The 13,698-nt window shown below is 48.7% G+C and overlaps 1 long non-coding RNA gene across 1 annotated transcript; it reads right to left on the bottom strand.

Annotated features, from left to right (window-relative positions):
- Window positions 1–2,436: 2,436 nt before the first annotated feature.
- LOC143268345 (uncharacterized) lies at window positions 2,437–13,048 on the bottom strand. The gene is made up of 3 exons (XR_013044199.1): window positions 12,113–13,048; window positions 2,963–3,065; window positions 2,437–2,771 (listed from the first exon to the last, which is right to left on the bottom strand). It is a non-coding gene; the product is annotated as an uncharacterized LOC143268345 (long non-coding RNA).
- Window positions 13,049–13,698: the final 650 nt, after the last annotated feature.

The raw sequence follows: 13,698 nt of genomic DNA, 5'->3' as shown, positions 1-13,698 counted from the left end.
GCTTTCTCATTGGTTGTAAACCCAACCACATGACTGCCTTGTCACTGCCTGTCTGTATAGACCTCCAGGTCTTCTATGGTTGGTATTGAGATTAAAGGCATGTGTATCCAATACTGGCTGTATCCCTGAACACACAGAGACTTACCTAGCTCTGCCTACCAAGTGCTGGGATTACAAGCGTACACCACCACTGCCCTGCTTTCCTTTGGCTTGCTAATAGCTCTGACCCCCGGGCAACTTTATTTATTAACATGGTAATAACATTTTAATACAAATAAAATATCACCATACCCCTCTGATACTTGACTGCAAATGCAATGTGGTCAGCTGCCTCATGCCCCTGCGGCCCCGATTTCCCCACCATGATGGACAGTGTTAGCCTCTCCTCTGGCTGCATGACCGCACATGCGCAGTTCAGTAGCTAAGCAAGGGGTCTTAGGTCATCAGTGTGCTGCGTGATCGTGCAAATGCGCACAGCGTGGTCACGCAATTGGCGCATGCTTGGCGTAGCTCTGTAAGCCCACCTGCGCATGTGCACAGGAATCCTTAAAAATCCGGACACAGACTCCTCTCTCTTGTCTGTTGTCTCCTCCCCCTCCTCCCCTCTCTCTGCTCTCTGCATGTGCTTCTTCCCCAGGCCTGGTTCTTTTGTCCCCCCTCCCCCCTCAGTAAAGCTCTGATACTGGGTTTTGTCATGGCTCATACCTCATGAACTTTCATGCTTCATGACCTTTCTACCTGGTAACAGCGCTGCCGATATTTTTAAAACAACAGACAGTATCATTAATCCGTGAGCCCAAACCAACCCTTTCTCCATTCAGTTTCTTTTGTCAGTGTGTCTTGTCACAGCAACCCGAAGAACAGCTAGTAACTATCCCTAAATGCTGTTCTGCGGACCCTGCTGGCTTCAGCTCTGGGAGCTTGCTTTCCAATGTGCCGCTGTCCCAGCACACACATCCAGCTCAAGGATCGTTCTCAACCAAGTCACATGCTAGCTGCTGAAGCTCTGTGTCTTGGGTTGATTTCCTGTTTTTCTGCTTCTCTTTGCAGTAGGGACCTCAACTTCTCAGGACTAGAAAGGTGGCTGGAAGGCTAAGATGCAGTCATGACATCATCTACTCTTCTTCCTAGAGTTCAGGGACCGCTCTCTATCTGCCGCTGAGGGGGCGGGGAGGGCTCCCCTCCTGTATATTTGTGGCCTCTAGCACATTGTGGGCGTACTCCTGACAGCCAAGCGCTACTTTCAGAATGCAGGCTACGCTCCTCTAGCCCAGCTCAAGACACACAAAAGAAGACTCCTCTTCAAGATACATCAAAGGTGAATAAATAGAGGGGCCCCTGCAATCCTTCAACCCAGAGGCTGGGGGAGGCGATGTGACCTTTCTCAGAGGCCAACCCCTATCACTCACGGCAGGGCCATTGTCCATTGGTCCTCATCTGTAGTTGCTCAAACATCAGCTCTTCAGCAGAGAAACTTTCATAGTCCAGGACTGGTTGGCGTCAGTGGTCATAGGCAGGAGCCTGGCCGAGTGTGTGCTACAAAACACCTGAGTCCAGCCTTTACTCCACGGCCTCTGAGCGGCAAGTCTCAGAGTGCCAAGAAGGCGCTTCCAGTTCAAGAGCTGGCAAAGCCAGATTTTGTTGTTGTTGTTGTTTCCAAAAGAAAAAAAAAATCCACATGTAGGCTGAGAAGGAGTTGAAAAATAATTTTCTACCCACAAAGCCCTAATGGTATGCCATTTGGAGATATTTAGCTTTGAGAGAATGATGTCTCACCCAAGATCTCAGTTTCAACACACTTAAGTTTCCTAATGTAGGTCCCAATTTAAAAGACAAACACACAAAGCAAGCAAACAAACAAACAGAAACCATGCAATTTGCATGAGAAACTGTAAGAGTTAATGAAAACCCAGTGTTTTCCAACGCCCTCCTGAGTCTGCTTTCCCAGCGTTTTAACCAAGCTCTGACTTGAAGCGTCAACATGAGGCTGCTGTGAGCTTTCCAGACACCGGGGCTTGCAGTGTGGTTTTCAGTGCTTTTGGAAAAACACAAACAAAAGCACACCCCAGCAAGCTTTTCCCAGGGCTTTTCCCGGCATAACCAGAAGCTGCAACACTAATGGTGGTTCCTCGGGGAATCTGCCCAACTCTCAAGTCTCCTGCTCTCTTGGCATCCTTACATGCTAAGCAGGGCCCCGGCCTGGATCTTTGAAGTTTCCCGCCCCATAGGTTAGGAAGGCAGTGTGATTTAGGATGGTTGACAGGGAGGAGGGGCAGTCCAGTCCGCTTCCCCCACTGAATAAATAAACAATGCCCAGCATGGCTAATTGAGAGACTCGAGGGCCTTAGGCACCTGAGGAATTCAGGGGTCAGGAGCAAAAAAAAAAAAAAAAAAAAAAAAACGGACAGCGGAGGGGGAAGGCGAGTTTTTGCAGAAGAATCAGGAACAAAGGGTGGTCTGAGGGATTCTGGAGCGGCGGGAATGGAGGCCGGACACACAGACACACAGTCATTTCTGCTTCCAAGTTTCCTCCTCTAAGTCCAGGACCACAGGCCCTTCATTAGGCGCCCTTCGTGATCTGCCTCCTGCCTTTCACACCGCTGGCCAGGGGGACGGACATACGGGAGTGTGCTCTCATGGTACCGTTTTGGAGTTAGAACAAACTCCCGCAGGCTTCGGCATCACGGGAAAACTGGCCCGGGACAGTTCTGCTTCTAGAATCCTCTCATGGATGTCAGCTACGTAGATGAATATGGCGGCCACCTGCCCATCTAGAGAGAAAATATGTCACCAAGGTGTTGGTGTAGTGCCTGGGATGAAGACCTCCATTGTCACATTCCCAAAAGTGTTCTGAAAATGTCACCCAAACTCAGTGGGGACAGTTCACACAGACACACACAACACATGCACTCATGACATGCACCCTATGCCCTGTGTTCATCCACAAACACACATGCCTCACCTTCCATGTGGCTCCTGGGCTCAGGTAAGCTTGGACAACCTTGCAGGTGGCAGCAAAATGTCATCTTGTGATTGACAGTGATCAAAAAAATCTGAATGACGGCCTGTCACAAAGAAATTGGTATTACTGCTTATCTGTGAGACAGAAGGGCAAGATCCCAACAATTTGGTTTCACCCAAAGATATTAGGGAACAGAAATCGGTCATGGAAAATGGATGCATTTATAGTTTGGCCAACCAAACAATAGGGGGTAATTTCCTCCTTGCTATACCTGTATTACAAATCATAGAGAGCTATGAGGCAAAGGCCAGAATACATAAATTTGCTATGAAACTCATTTGCACATGGTCCTTTCTTGTGGAGAAAGGGGCCTGGTCCCTAGGTCAACTTTAGTTTCTCAGTTCTCTCTTACAGAGACAGTTTTTATTGAAGTCTGAACTGCAGAGGAAAATGAGTCTGTAGAGTTCTTCCATTTTGAAAGAGAGAGGAGTCTGAGTTTAATTTTTCCTTGGCAAGTGTGTGTGTGTGTGTGTGTGTGTGTGTGTGTGTATGTATGTATGTGTGGTGTGCACGTGTGTGATATGTATGGTGTGTGTGGGGAGTTTGAGGTGTGTGGTGTATGTATATGTGTATGTGGTGCATGTACCTGTGTATGAGTGTGGTGTCTATGGTGTGTGGTGTGTGTGGATGTGGATGTAGAGTGTGTGGTGTGTGTGGAGGTAGGTGTGGTGTCTATGGTGCTTGTCCCGTTCAGTCAACTCAGTGTCTGTGTGGCAGGTGACGGGGTTTGGAGGGTATATATGTGTGTGTGTTGTGTGTATGTATGTGTATGTGTGTGTACGTATGTGTGATGCGTGTGTGTGTGTGTGTGTGTGTGTGTGTGTGTGTGTGTGTGGTGTTAAGCTCTCTACTGGTTCCAGGCCTAGAAGAGTTTACTCTGATCTTTATAGAATTCATGTGAGTACATGTCACAGCCCCGTGATCATGGAAGTCACCCAGCTCTGGGGTAGCAGTTCAGAGAGTGCAGAAGCCTCTGCCTCCCTCCGTGTTACTTTTCAGTCAGCAGATCCAGAGCCCTCTCCCATGTTCCTGCCTTGGGTGTTCCTGGGTAGCCAGAGTTGTGAATCTGAGGGAGGATGGAGTTGATGAGCAGATAAAAACTACCCAGAGAGAAGCAGGTGAGGAGGGATGGACCTCAGTCCAGGAAGGGGAAGAGACACTGTTCCATGGGAGAGACGGGAACTGACGCTTGAGGTCCAGGTCTTGGGGATGAAGAAGGATGAACAGGATGAACCTGGGCCTCTGGAAATCAGCCGCATCTCCACGGACAAAGCATCCTGAGAGCTGGCTTGAAGTCCAAGGACCCCTGGGAGCTGCTTATTCAGAGAGCCTGATGGGAGCTGGGTTTGACTTGGGCTCAAGCTGGGGCCAAACATCCATGACTGACTTATCTGCTGCAAGTGGGGAATTCAGAGCCCTTGCAGGTCTGTCTCCTGGCCACGGCCGAGGATAGATCTCTGTGAGGGGTCCTCCTGGCCCCTGAGACTTTCTGGGAAATGCACGGTAAAAATGGGATGTAACGAGAGGATAAGAGAGAGGCCAAGCCTTTCCTCCTTTGGGTGTGGGAAAACAAAATCTGTGGACCCTTTGGCAGCTCTCCCAGATGTTACCAAACACTCAGGTGTTGGGCTGTACAAGGGGAAGTTGGTCCACACAGGTGACTAACTCAGACCATCAGCTTTGGTGGCATAGTGTTCGAACATCCCTCATGAGCTGTCAGCACACCCGATGGCTATATTCCTTCAGCCTCCACAAGAAGAGCAGCTGCGTTGGGCCTGAGACTTTGGCCCCAGAGTCAGGAAGGGAGCACGCAGCACAGAGTCCCTAAGCAATAAAGGTTTGGGGGCTCAAAAATACTGGGAAGGCCCACGGTTAATGAAACAGCAAACACAGAGACCAGCGGAACTGAGTTTAGGCAGAGCCATCTACAAGCATGTGATGAGGGCATGCCTACATTCAGAACACGCCATCAGCAGTTGTAAAGAGGGACAAGAATTTAGGGGGCCGTTAGGGGGAGGGGCAGCACTCTCCCGAGTGCCAGGTAAGGGCAATGGTTCTTCTAGGTGTTTAACAGTGTCCTTGGGAGGTGATAAGGAGGTTGGCCTACTGAAGTGTTCAAAGACCCTGGGTTGACTCAATGGGACACACCCCTTAGCCCATTTACTTCCGGTCTTCTCTCGAAACGGTGGATTTGACCATACACCCTTCACTCAGGATCACCCGTGGGAATCGCTGTCTCCTATACAGATTCAGGGGAATGCTGGGCCCTGTGACTCCCATGGGCCCCTCTGGTGCTGAGCCCCAGAGTTCACAGAAAGGAGAGAGGGCAGACAGGAATATGCCACTGTCTGTGTGGCAGGTGACGGCCAGCTGTCCCCAACCCAGCAGCAGCTGTTGCACATAGCAAAACACTAAAAGTTTCAAAAAACAAAAACAAACAAACCACTCCCAAAGTAATTGCTTTTCCCCAAACCACATAATCGAGAAAAGAAAGCTGTTCTCAAAAGTCAAAACAAACACAAGTCAGGCTGGTATTTGTAGTCTTCTAATTACGAAAAAAAAAAAAAAAATAGCAGGACCACAGAGAAAAGCTTCCTTTTCAATAACTGGCCAATCTTATTGAAACAGAAAACAAACTCTGTGACCTTCTGTGACTTCCAAATCCAAGCCTTGAGAAGCCAGAGGCAGCAGAAATATCACTGTCCCCGAGTCCCAGGAGGAAGGTGCCTCCTCAGAGCAGGACAGACTGCTGCCTAGGCTCCCAGGAGGCCGCAGGAAGGAAGGAGCAGAGAAGGCATGAACAGAAGCTCTTTACACTTTGCAACACTCCATTTTTAGTTCTGCTTTCCACTTGGGAGGTGGAGGTACGAGGATCAGAAGTTCAAGATCTTCCTCAGATTCATAAGGACTCAGAGGCTAGCCTGTGCTACATGGGACTGTGTTTCAAAAAACAACAAAAAGACTGAAGAAGAAGAAAAAAAACCTCAGAAAAACAAAACAAAACACTGGTTCTAGGGGTGGAAATCTAGATAAGAGATGGTGGTCACTGACAGGCACTGAGGCTACAGATTCTTCAGGCACTCCAGACTCAGAGTCGGGGTGGGGGGGTGCAGCTTTCGGGGTATTTTGTCGCTTATAGAAGAGAGACTACAAAAGGAGAGTTGCAAATGTATTATAAACAAAATTTTAAATGTCAGCATCCCTAGAGAGTCACCAATATTAACTTAACACAAAGCTGAATCTGATGCTGATCAGCGTGGTGGAAAACAGTGGTCATATAGCATGCTAGCCAGAGTTAAAAGCTTGAACAACTTCACAGAAGAAAATTTGGCAACATACAGCATGGGCCTTAGAAATGTTCCTATCTTAGCTAGGTGGGCAGAGCATAAAATGATTTAAAATATTATAGAAAGGAGCTGCAGGCTATTACATGTAAAGCCTATTCTCAAGATATCTTACTGTGTGTGTGCAAATATTCCTTCTCGTGGTTGTCTTGCAGCCAGCTCCACAGGTGTGTGTCCAGTACAGCCCACATTGCCTGTGTTTGGCTGGATGCTTGGCTGTTTCCTTCCTGGAGTTACTGTATTCCAGACAGTGTCTCATGTATCCCAGGCTGGCCTCAGACTCCATCTGAACGCAAGGGGATCTTGATCTTCTGATCTTCCACACCCAGAGTGATGGGATTGTATGAGGACCACCACACCCAAGGTTACCTGGTGCTGGGAACCGAACCCAGGGCTTTGTGTGTGCTGGGCCAGCACTCTACCAACTGAGCCACACCCCCAGCTCCTCCTCCTAGGAAATCTTCGTTCTTTTTGAACAGGGAATCCCGACTTTTTGTTTTCTCTCTGCAGAGCTCTTAAAGAGCCCTGACTATAGTCAGATCACAAGCCAGATGTTCAAAAGCAGATTTCTGTGTCACTCAGGTGGTTGATGGCATTGCCCTGGCGGCGTTGGTGGGTACTTTGCTACAGATGAAGATCTCCAAATGCTTTGCTGGAGTTTAACTGCTGTGGTAACAGCCTAAAGTAGGGCCTCCAGGAGGTGAGGAGGCCATGGATAAACCAATGTCCTTCTCAGAGACACGGTAGCCTCAGAGCTAGCCTTTCTGGACTGTTCTTTGCACATGACATTCCAATCCCTGGAACAATAAAAAATAAATGGCCTTTTTTTTTTTTTATGAATTCCTCAGTCTATGCTGTTCTATCAGAAAACAGACTGTGATGTGAAATAAGTACACGTAGAATATCTCTTCTCCAAGGCAGATCACAGAAGTTCTCCATTCTCCGCTCCCTACACCTCCCATCTCTCTGCTACCCCATCCCTTTACCCCACCCCCACCCATCTCCAAGCTGGGTTTAAGGAGCTTCCTTCGGCTTGGGTTAGGTCAGAGGAACCTCCTCATTCCAGAGGGTCCTGGCCCATACCTTGGTGGAGGAAACGCCACACAGAGAAACTGAAAAGAATCTGAACAGACTGGCTTTGCTGGCTCCCACACCCAGTTCCTTCGAGACCATGCCTCTTCAGTGAAGTCTCCATTAAAGAGCTCAAGGACAGGGTTCTGAGAGTCTCTGGACATCTGTGGAGGGCGGTGCATGCCTTGTCCACCCCCAGGAATCTCTACATCTATGCCCTTCATAAATACAAGTAAATGAATTCATCAGACCCAGGGAGAGAGATGGGAACTCATTTTATAGCCACTGGGTAGAAAGAGCAGGTGAAACGACGTGGGTCTATGGCTGGCTTAGATGAGGGACAATCTTAGGGACAGCCACTACCCACACCAATACCCCCTTCCTGCTCCCAGGGGACCTGACACCATGACCTGGTAGACTGGGCCAGAACTGCATGGAATTGAAGGACACCCAGCTAGGGTCTGCTGCCGACACTGTTGTTTACATTCTGGTGAGGAGACAATCCTAGGCGTCTGGTGTCAGATGTCTGTGCTGTGGCAGGAGGGGAAAAGCTAGGCCCTTGGCTGTTCCTGACTTGTGGACTGACTGACTAACAGTCCGAGCGAGAAATGGGCGACTGTGAAGCAAATATCTAAAAATGCAGGCAGAAGCTGTTAGACATGAGCAACAGTCTAGGAGCTGGCATGGCCACCTTTTGACATGGCAACATGACACAGTCTTCTGTAAAGTTCATGCACCGGTCTCTGAGAGGACACGCTAGTGATTCTGGTGAGGAAGACTTATGCACTTGAACCCACAATGCAGGTGGGGATGTGGATGATGAAGACCATTACAACCAAGCCTCGGGGAGAAACAAGGAAGTGGAAATCAGAGCGAAGGCCACCGCATCAAAGTGCAGCGAAGGACATGGGCCCAGGGTTCCATGGAAAGCAGCATAAGAGTGACCCACTGGACACCCGAAGGAGTGTTAATATTATTCTTATCATTATTTTGAGACAGGGTCTCATGTAGCCCAGGCTGTCCTCCAGCTCCATATGAGCTAAGGATGACCGCTAGCTTCTGATTTCCCTGTCTGTACCTCAGAAGTGCTATCATGTAGCCCAGGCTGCCCTCCAGCTCCATATGAGCTAAGGATGACCGCTAGCTTCTGATTTCCCTGTCTGTACCTCGGAAGTGCTAGTATGGCGGGATGTGCCTTGTGTCACCGGAGACTGGACCCTGAGCCTCACACATGCTAGGCAAGCACTTTACCAACTAGACTGCCTCCCCAGCCCTGTCTGACTCAGTGTGAGATGCCAGCGAAGAAAAACACATGCAAAGTCAAAAATCTGTGACTGAAAGGGAAGCAGAGTACACAGATTTGGAGAAGTTGAAGCTTGCTCTGTAAAGTGGAAGAAGTATCCAGAAAGAAAGAAAACAAACGTGTGTGCATAGGTGTTGCCATGGTTTCTTAGGTCAGCAGGTATGGCTCAACGATGGTAAACTGAGTATCCTAGCTCATCTGAGGCTCCAATTTCCGTCCTCAGAAACCAACCAAACAAAAAGTAGATGCTCAGCTGTAAATACAATCTAGCAACAAGCTCCATTCACAGCCCATCTTCCCCTAAGTTCTGTCTGTGGCCTATAATTGATCGAGTCTTTTCTAGAGGACCTCTGAAGCTTGGGAATCCACTGGATGGCTACTCAGTCTGCCTTCCTCCCACAGACCTGTTCCCATGGGTTTCCCGCCAAGAGGGTCAAGGTCTTGTGACTCATTCTCTGACACAGTTGCTAGGTTCAGACTCCTGACCAGGCTCCTGGTCAAATTCTGGGTATAATGTCCTCTCCTGGCAGTTCAGAGCCCAAAGCTTGAGGCCCTGAGTAACTGCCACCAGTCATCTGAACTATGACATCAAGATGTCTTAAATGTAATGGTGGTTGCATTTCTGGTGTGCAGAAATGAGACAGAAAGATCCATTTTCCAGGAGAGGGGCTGTGGCTCCGTGGGAGAGTGCTTTCTTCTCATACATGATGCCATAGGTTCGATCCCGAGTACTACCCTACAGATTAGAAAAGAAAAATCTACTTCCTGGGGGAAGATCAGCAGGGATAGGAGCAAAACAAAATTGGGACTAGAGGGACCAGAGAGCTTCCTAGAGAGAGCGTGAGAGAGGATGCTGGTGCCCAGGGCTCCAGTGTTCATCCATGATCTTGTTCCTGACTCTCCTCCAAGGGACCTTACAAACCCTCATGAACAGCTGAAGCCACACCGTGACCCCCAAAGGGGTCTGCTTATCCTGCTGGGAGTGACCCATGACTAACTGTGACAGGGTTTTTGCTTTGTTTTGTTTTTTTAACTCAATTTGTTCCTGTTCCAGAGTTTTCCTAAACTAATGTGTTGTTTTAGGAATTGGTATGGTTTGGATAAGAGTCCCCCAAGTCCCATGTATTGAATGAAGGCTTGGTCCTAGCCTGTGTTGCAACTGGGGGGTCTTTTAGGGGATGGCAGAATGAAAGGCTTTTAGACCATTGTGGGGTATGCTGTCAAAAGAGGCAGCAGGACCCTGGTCCCCTCCATTCTTTCTCCTTTGTTCTGGACACAGGAGTTAGCCACGCACTCTCTGCCATGATGTATTGACACTGTAGGCCCCAAAGCATGTGCCAGTCAGCCACTGACTGAAATCTCCAGAACTGTTGAGCCTAAATAACCCTTTCTCTTTATAAATTGTCTCAGGTATCTTTTAGAGTAGTGGAAAGCTAACATAAGAATACACACATTTATGAAGAAAAGCAAGGGAATGTTTTGTCTTAAAGTTGGGTCTTGCAGTGTATCCCAAGCTGGTCTTGAACACACAGCAGTCCTCCTGCCTCGGTCTCTTCAGTCCTGGGATTATAGCTATGAGATACTACATCTGGATGAATGAAAACAACTTATTGGATAGTGCTATACACAGGGGGAGCCTCATGAGGGTGGTGATAGTCCACTGTTCATTATGGTGGTAGGCATCCAGGGGCTCACTTTACTGTTATTTTATACACACACACACACACACACACACACACACACACACACACACACACACACACACCTTTTGTGAGTTAGCCAGTGCCAGTTTAGAATCCCCTGACTGACTGAGATGCTAGTCTGTGTATCTAAGAGTGGGAGTGTGGCTTTGGTGACCAATCTGGGATGTCTCCAAGATGTCCTGCTATAGTGGGCATGTGGCCTCCTAGAGAAGGTTCCACCTGGCTTTTTAGGCTGTAATTGTGACTGAGCCTGTGGCTGGAGGAACTGCTTCTGGGGGCTGCCACACCCTTGCTCAGCAGATAGGTTCTTCCTCCCAAATATTCCTGCAGGACCTGTCCCCCTCTCCATCAAAGAAAGAGCAGTCCCCCCACTAACATAGCTGCTTGGCCCCTGTCTGGAGTCACAGTACTGTGACAAGCCTGTGGGACTTCACATAAGCAGTGTGGAGTGTCTCAGGTAGCATACACTGTAGCCTGCTCTGGCCTGATTGTGATTTCAGACAGATTGAGCTTGCCACAGCCTAAAAGATGTCATTGGAATGAACAGAACAAACAAATAAACAAACAAAATTTAAAAATAAGTAAATAAAATCATACTCCACACCAAGAAGGTTTTAGAAGGGGCGTGAGATGAGCTAGACAAAGGTTAGGTCCCCACTCCTTCCCTGTTTGAGGTAACTATGGCTCGTCACAGGTTGGTAAGGAAAGCCTTGGGGTAGAGGTGTGGAGGATAGGGGCTGGAGGCTACAAGTGCCGTCTGGCCTAGGGAGCCTCCTTGGAGAAGGTGGGAGAGCATCTTCCTTCCCAGCCCCTTACTTTGCTGTTAAACTTTTTTTCTTAAGAGGGGTGGGTGTAAAGCTGGGTGGGGCAGGGCAAACCTCAAATCCTAGCACTGGGAGCTGAGGCAGAGGGACCACGCATTCCAGGTCAGCTTGTGATATGTGACATCCTGTCTCAAGAACACGAACAAAACCAAACAACAGAAGCTAAGGCCTCCTCACTCCAGAGAGTGTCAGTTCCGAGGGATGAGGGGCAGGGACGGGGACCAGGTGACTAAGCTCTTCTGAGGAAACATGACAGCCACTCTGCCCCAGATGTGGTGCTTGTGGCTTTGTCTGAGGACAGGCCCCGAGAGTCATCTACTGCCTCACACCCTGTCCCCTGAGCACACCCAGAACACACTGCTCTACCTCCCTCCCCTAGCTTTATCCACGTTCCATCTCATCGGCAGGCAGCTGTCACGAGTCTGTGCACGACAATCTAAAAGCAGATGCCGCTGAGGCAGGCCCTGAGATTTGGAACAGCTCCTGGGCCATCAGCAGGCCAGGTGGGGCAGGGGTTCTCCTTGTCCCAAAGGAGAGCAGGAAGAAATCGTGGGGATGGCCAGTCGTACCTCCCTGGTAACTCAGGAGAGAGAGCCCATAATCTCATGTCAGCAGACCACTCTGTAAAGAGGTACACTTCCTGAGGGAGGGTATCATGGTGACTGCCTGCCTGAGATTCCACACTAATCAAATACAACTGGAAAGACAATTTCAGTAGTGTTCAGAATAGGTAAGGGATGGATGAATGGTAAATGTCATTTTTTAAAAACAAATTCTGTTGGTTGCAAGGAAGAATCCAGAATACCTCTTCAAGAGGAAAGGGCCATGGGCTGGTTAGTGATTACCTTCATGAACTTGATCTCTCTGAGATTCACATTCACGGAAGAATCCAGCTCCACTCCCATGCTCTGTGTCTGTGCGGCCTGCTCTTTCCCTGCTGAGAAAGCATTTTCTAGATAGGAACTTGGATCTTCTAGAAGGCACTGGACCTCAAACAAGAGAACATGTGAGTCCAGGTTTGTGGACGTTTTATTCTGAAATGAATGGATGTGTGGTTTTATCTGATATTTTCCCGCATTGGCTCAGGTCCCCAAAGGTTAAACACATAGAACATAAATCGAGAGTGAGGCATTATAAAGTTGTTGTTTTCCAAGCACGGATCATAACCTTGCTTCCTGAGTCAGACTCCCACACCTGGACTTGATGAGGGACACAGGTGAGCCTGGGACATCCAGCTTGCTTTCTCTGCATCACTCAGGGAGTTGAGCAGGTAGTGCTGGTGGATGAGGAGCTTCACTGAGGGCAGACACGTGTCTCACGCTCGGGTTGAGAAATGTAACAAGAGACTTGTGGTTCAAGATAGGATGGCCAATACATCTCACAGACACCAGGAAACTGCACAGAGGAAATGGTCAAAGAGAACACCGAGGGCCAGGCAGAGCTCAGTCAGTAAGTGCTCACTGTAAAAGCATTAGGACCTGAGTCCACTCACAGAATTACATTAATAAAAACAACACAAATAACCACCACCACCACAAACCCAACAAACCGATGTGATCGTGTGCTTGTAACCTAGGGCTGGGGGAGTGGAGACAGTGGATCCCTGAAGCTCACTGGCCAGTTCACTAGCAAAATGGGCAAAGTCCAAAGTGAAAGTTGGAGACCTTGCTTCAGAAAGCAACATGGAAAGGGGCTGGAGAGCTGGTCTTCCAGAAGATTGGAGTTCAGTTCCCAGCGCCACGTTAGGAGACTCACAACCATCTGTAATCTAGCTCCCGGGACTCCAATGCCTCTGGCCTCCAAGGGCACCTGTACTCATGAGCGCGCGCGCGCGCGCGCGCACACACACACACACACACACACACACACACACACACACACACACGCACGCGCACACACACACACACACACACACACACACACACACGCACGCCCTACACATAACTAAAAATAAACTTGAAAACAATAACAACAACAACAACAACAAAAAATGAGTAGCACATGAAGAAAAACACCTGAGGCTGACTCCTGGCCTCCAGGCACATTTACACACATCTATGTATGCACTTGTACACACGGCCACACATTTAAACACACACACACACACACGAACGCACCTGCACTCTAATCACAGGACATCCTTTCCCTTGCACTACACTGCACACTCACAGTTAAGAAACTCTGTCATCCGAATGAACAGAAACAAACTTTTCTTCATTAATGCATCCTTAAGGTGCACATGCTGGCCGGGCGGTTGGTGGTGCGTGCCTTTAGTCATGGATTCCAGAGGGAGGCAGAGACAGGCAGATCTCTGAGTTCAAGGCCAGCCTGGTCTACAGAGAGAGTTCCAGGACAGTTCCAGGCACCAAAACTACACAAAGAAACCCTGTCTTGAAAATCCAGAAACAAACAAACAAACAATAAAATTGCA

The sequence above is a fragment of the Peromyscus maniculatus genome, chromosome 13, assembly GCF_049852395.1.
Source record: "Peromyscus maniculatus bairdii isolate BWxNUB_F1_BW_parent chromosome 13, HU_Pman_BW_mat_3.1, whole genome shotgun sequence".
Lineage (NCBI taxonomy): Eukaryota > Metazoa > Chordata > Mammalia > Rodentia > Cricetidae > Peromyscus > Peromyscus maniculatus.
The sequence above is the reverse complement of the archived record's forward strand: the minus strand, read 5'-3'. Positions and strand labels throughout refer to the sequence as shown.